Raw genomic sequence first — 6528 nt, forward strand, 5'->3', positions numbered from 1 at the left:
TTTGGACTACAGTATTTTGGAAGCATACAGTTTTCTAAATCTTACGAGACTCAATGCACAATAATCTGCGGTACTGTTATCGGATTTTCTGCAACATCTTATTTTGTCAGTGTAGACGAACAACGAAGCATGTTCAGCCACAAAGAGGTAGCTCCTTACTTCAGTATGCCCAAAAAAACTTGGCCGATACTATTCGCACCAGAGGTGCGATTAGCCGCTTGAGCTATTCGCACCAACATTAACCACGCATGCGCACTGAGTTGTCGGATCCGTCATTTAAACACAATTGAAAAGAACGGATTCTACTTACGCGAACTGCCTAAAGTGTTGTAGTGAATCTGTAGTGGCTCAGTTATTGCATGAGAAATAATTCTTTTTTATTTCATATATTTGTTCATGTGTTTAATTATTTTATAAAATTAACTTTAATAATTTGTTAATATTCATATTTATATTTCTTTTATGCTGAATGGCAATAAGTAGTTCATATTTATATTTAAATTTCATTAAGCTGAATGACAACTAGTTCTAGTTCTGATTCATGATTGCTAGGTTTTGGTTTCAAAACATTGCTCGTAGCGTCGCATTTCGATAGCCGGAAAATAAAATGCAATAACTTAGCTATTTGTTTATAATTCATGCTGTTCCTAGTCATAAATTAATTTTAAACATTAGTAGCCAAGGCCATATCGTGGTGACCCTGATTAATTTTCGAAATGTCAACAAATGACTCTTCTGAAACTGCTATGAAAGATACGATGCAGTCACCGGAGCTTCATAAGGTGAGTGTAAAAATACCTCCTTTTTGGACTGATAAACCGGAAATATGGTTTTTTCAAGTTGAAGCTCAGTTCAGAATTAGTAATATCGTTTCAGAAGAAACGAAATTTAATTATTTAGTTTCACAGCTTGAACCTAAGTTCATCGAAAATATTTGGGACATTGTAAGTGCCACAAAATATTCGGATGCTAAAATTAGGTTATTACATTTATTCAAAGAAAGTGAAAATGTACGGATTAAACGTTTGATTACTGGTATCGAACTTAGAGACATGAAACCAAGCCAACTTTTGCAGAAGTTGAGATCAGTTGCTACTACAGATGTGTCTGAAAATCTAATCAAAACTTTATGGATGGAGAAACTACCTGACTCAATAAAAAATATATTATTAGTTAGTGATGAAGATGTAACCAAGTTAGCGTCTATGGCAGATAAAATTAGTGATATGAATCGAAAACCAGAAGTATTTAGTGCTAATACTCCTTCCGTTCCCGCAAATGATTTGTTGCAAAGAATTACCTTTCTTGAACAAAAAATTGATCAAATAACCATTCGCTCAAGACGCAGGGACTCGGATTTACGTAATTCAAGTTCACGATCTCGAAGCCGATCTCGTATACGATATGACCATACTGGCAAATCTTGTTATTATCATTTTCGATTTGGAGCAAAATGTATTCCAGGGAAATGCCAGCCTCCGTGTGCTTGGGTAAAAAACGATTCCAAAAACCAGGAAAACTCGAATCTGCAGTAAGTTCAGCGGCAAACGCTGCTGCAGAAAATATGAAGGATTGTCGCAAATTTCGTTTATTCGTTCGTGACCGAAGATCAAATTTGCACTTTCTTATTGATAGCGGAGCTGACGTAAGCATAATTCCTGCTACTTCACAGAATAAATTAAAACTGAATACAAACTGTATGCAGCTAATGGCACAGATATTTCCACTTATGGCATAAAAACGCTAACTCTTGATTTGGGATTACGTCGTGATTTTCAGTTTCCATTCATAATTGCTGATGTCACAAAAGGTATTTTAGGAGCTGACTTTCTTCACAAATATAAATTGCTTATCGATATAAATAAGAAAAAATTAATTGATGGCGTAACACAGCTCTGTGTCCAGTGTGATGTCGCTGCTATTTCCACTGATTACGCAGTAACCACGTTAAATAAATCCATAAAAATTTTCGATTTACTGCCGAAATATCCCGAAATTTCTAAACCTAAGCTTTTTCCTACACAAATTAAACATGGTGTTACACATTTTATTACGACTGATGGTCAACCCGTTTATTCAAAGGTACGACAGCTCGATCCAAAACGCTTAGCTATAGCTAAAGATGAATTTAAATTTATGCTTGACAATGGAATAATTCGTCCATCAAACTCCCAGTGGTCAAGCCCCTTGCACCTTGTTACGAAAAAGGATGGTTCATATCGTCCTTGCGGAGACTACAGACGATTGAATGCGCAGACGATACCTGATCGATACCCAATTCCTCGCATTGAAGATTTTCATCGTATTTTAAAAGGTACAAATATTTTTCTAAAATTGATTTATTCAAAGCTTATTTTCAAATTCCCATTGCAGAAGAAGACAAATGTAAAACGGCTATCATCACTCCTTTCGGTTTATACGAATTTAATGTAATGAGTTTCGCTTTAAAAAATGCTCCTGCAACGTTCCAAAGATTTATTCACGAAGTCTTTAGAGGATTAGAATTCGTTTTTCCCTATTTAGACGATATACTCATTGCATCCAGTACCCATGAAGAACACGAAAATCACCTTAAATTAGTTTTCGAAAGATTACATACATTTGGGTTAAGAATTAATGTTTCAAAATCTGTATTTGCTGTTCCACAAATCGAGTTTCTAGGCTACCTAATTACACCTAAGGGTTCCCGTCCTTTCCCAGAAAGAGTTCAAGCTATTACTAACTACAAACGACCAGAAACAATTCATGAACTTAGAACTTTTCTTGGAATACTTAATTTTTATCGTCGTTATATAAAGGATGCAGCGAAGAATCAAGCATTGTTACATGCGTATCTTAAGGGAGCTAAAAAGAGGAACAAACGTAAAATCGAATGGACTGAAGAAGCTGAAAAACAGTTTGAAACGTGCAAGAATGAACGGACACGGCACTGATGTCTTTTCCCAATTCTGAACTACCTCTGGCGTTATTTACAGATGCTTCAGATACGGCCATTGGCTCAGTGTTGCAACAATATGAAAACTCCTCGTGGAAGCCAATAGCATTTTTTCTAAAAAATTAAGTGATACTCAGCAAAAATATAGCACCTATGATAGAGAACTATTAAGCATATATCTTTCAGTTAGACACTTTAGGCATTATCTAGAAGGAAGAGTATTTACAATTTATACAGATCACAAGCCCTTAATATTCACCTTTCGTCAAAAACTTGACAAAGCAGCACCTAGACAGGCTCGCCAACTTCAATACATCTCCCAGTTTTCGACTGATATCAAATATGTAAAAGGTGAGAATAATATTGTGGCGGATACATTATCTAGAGTTAATGAAATTTCATCGATAGATTATAATAAAATAGCTGATGAACAAACTCAAGATGAAGAACTGAAGAGTTTGCAAACCACTACTTCCTTGAATTTCAAGCAATGTTCTCTAACTTCGGGGAAATATTTTTGATGTGATACATCAACTAAACATATTCGGCCGTATATTCCTCAGGCTTTCAGAAAACACGTCTTTCAACGAATTCATGGTTTATCACATCCAGGAATAAAATCGACTATGAAATTAATGACATCAAAATTCATTTGGCCTAACATAAAAAAAGATGTACAGTTGTGGACAAGAACCTGCATTCCTTGCCAAAAAGCTAAAATCAGTCGGCATACCAAAACAAAATTAGGTGAGTTTGAAGTACCACCAGGAAGATTTTCTGTCATCCATATCGATCTCATAGGACCACTTCCACCATCTAAAGGGAATAATTATTGTCTTACTTGCATAGATAGATTTTCGAATTGGATGGAAGCAATTCCTTTAGAAAATATTTCCGCTGAGAACGTCGCAACAGCCTTTTATAGCAACTGGATTGCGCGTTTCGGAACGCCAAGTAAACTCATTAGTGATCGTGGATCCCAATTTAAAAGTGATACATTACGAGCTTTGTCCAAAATCTGTGGCATCAATTTACAACACACTACTGCCTACCACCCGTCGTGTAATTGCAAAGTTGAGCGCCTTCATCGAACATTAAAAACAGCATTAAAAGCCCACAACAACATATCTTGGACGGACACGTTACCAATAGTACTTTTGGGTTTGCCTACTGCTATTCAAGAAGACACAAATCATTCTATTGCGCAAGTAGTTTATGGCCAAAGTCTCAGGACTTCCTGGAGAGTTTTTCAGCGAACCAAGTATCCAGACAGCATCGAAGACTTTTGCTAATAAACTCCAGAAACAGATGGAAGTTGTTGGACCGAGACTAATTCGTAAAAATTCATCTGAACAGATATTTGTCTATAAAGACTTAAAAACTTGTTCTCATGTGTTTCAGCGAATAGATCGGGTAAAAAAACCTCTGGAACCTCCTTATGAAGGACCATTTCCTGTTATTGATCGCAAGGACAAATATTTTACTATTAGCATAAAAGGAAAACATGTTAATGTATCCCTGGATCGCTTGAAACCAGCATATATTTTAGCTGAGGAAAATTCTCAGTTGATACAACCTGACTCCACTAATTTGCAGAGACCGAACTCAAATTCGGATGTGAATCAAAAACATTCTCGCACAGGCAGAACTATACGTTTACCTGTTAGGTTAAAGGACTGACTAAATTATTTTGATAGTGGTTAACACTGCAATACTAGTTACTACCTATTTCTCCATCTTCGTAACGTAACTTAGTTACTGGTGGGGGAGCAGTGTAGTGGCCCAGTTATTGCATGAGAAATAATTCTTTTTTATTTCATATATTTGTTCATGTGTTTAATTATTTTATAAAATTAACTTTAATATTTTGTTAATATTCATATTTATATTTCTTTTATGCTGAATGGCAATAAGTAGTTCATATTTATATATAAATTTCTTTAAGCTGAATGGCAACTAGTTCTAGTTCTGATTCATGATTGCTAGGTTTTGGTTTCAAAACGTTGCTCGTAGCGTCGCATTTCGATAGCCGGAAAATAAAATGCAATAACTTAGCTATTTGTTTATAATTCATGCTGTTCCTAGTCATAAATTAATTTTAAACATTAGTAGCCAAGGCTACAAATCTTTTTTTCAAAAGGCGGGTTTCTATCTTGGCGTAGTTTATCATCTTTTAAGCGTTGGCGACTTTCAAAAAGTTTAGAAAGGGAAATGGGTTCCTTTCCTTTTAAATATTAAAAGAAGGAACGCATTTCCTTTTATTAAAGTATATATAAAAAGGGGCAGATTTTTATGTTCACAATGTTTATCGTTTTCCTAAACGGTTGGAATAGTTTAAATGACTGATTTGGGGGGGGACAAAATCTTGTTTGCATTTTTTGTACTTTTTAGAATACATTTAGCTTTAAAGATGTGTTTTGCACAATCAAGTCTTTAATTCATATCCTCTGAAAATTGTCTGAGAAAAGATAATAAAAATTAAATAGTGGATTTCTGTGTAGAAAATTTAGACATGAAGTAGGTTAAAAGCGATTAAATCAACTATTAAATTAATAATTAATCATATAATACTGGTTATCATATTTTGTATGCCTGTTTATTTCTTTTATGGAAATACTTCGCATTTTTGGAACACAAACAGTATTTCAAAGAAGTTTGAAATATTAGTAAAACCACATTAATAAATTAAATTGAAATAAATGATGGGATGTAATTTAAAAGACAGAAATAATTTTATGTAATAGATTTAGATTTAAAAATTTGCACACACAAATGATTTATCAGATTTTATAAGGTTTTATTTCATAAATAACATTGATTTTGAAATATGGCATTTGAACCTATAAACAGGTGTGAATACTGAAAAAGTGATGAATATATAAGAATATTATAATGTTCAGTAAATTTTCTTATTGTTTAATAAATCCTCACAGTCCTATAAGACTAGGGTCTAAGTTTGCATAAAAATTCCTCTGTTAAATAAAAGAATTTAAGTAATTTCTGTAGCCTTTTTTTCAATACATTAAAGATTTTTTAACTAATTACACGTCCTCGCTTGCAATTAGAGCCATCCTTAAATCCTTATTTTATCTAATCATTTCCTGAATATTATCATGTATATAGATTGACCTCGTCTTTGTAACTAATAATTATTACATGCAAATTATTCTCTCGCTGGTGAACTATTAACAATCCTTTCTATTGCTGAGTTAGGGTTAACAACCTTTGCTCTCGTAAATTAAATTTTTTACAAATTAACATGTAAAAATTTTGTGTGTGTGTGTGTTTCATACTTAAATTTAGTAACAATTATTACATAACATACATTTTCTCAAAATATTAAAATAGTAATTTAATAAAAATACTATTGTTTAGAACGGAGCAAAAAATGGCTCCCATAAGTGATGGGACACTTACTTTTCCATCAAATATTTATCCAAAAATTTTACTTCTTAAAATGTTTTAATATTTTGTTGGATTTCCTTTTACTTTTAAAACGTAATTTAATCTTCTTGGGATGGATTCGACTAATTTTTTTATGATTTCTGGAGTGATTTTACCCAATTCTTCTTGAAGCAATGATTTTAATTGTT

The sequence above is a fragment of the Stegodyphus dumicola genome, chromosome 2, assembly GCF_044657685.1.
Source record: "Stegodyphus dumicola isolate Sdum_Otavi_A_Nest chromosome 2, ASM4465768v1".
NCBI lineage: Eukaryota > Metazoa > Arthropoda > Arachnida > Araneae > Eresidae > Stegodyphus > Stegodyphus dumicola.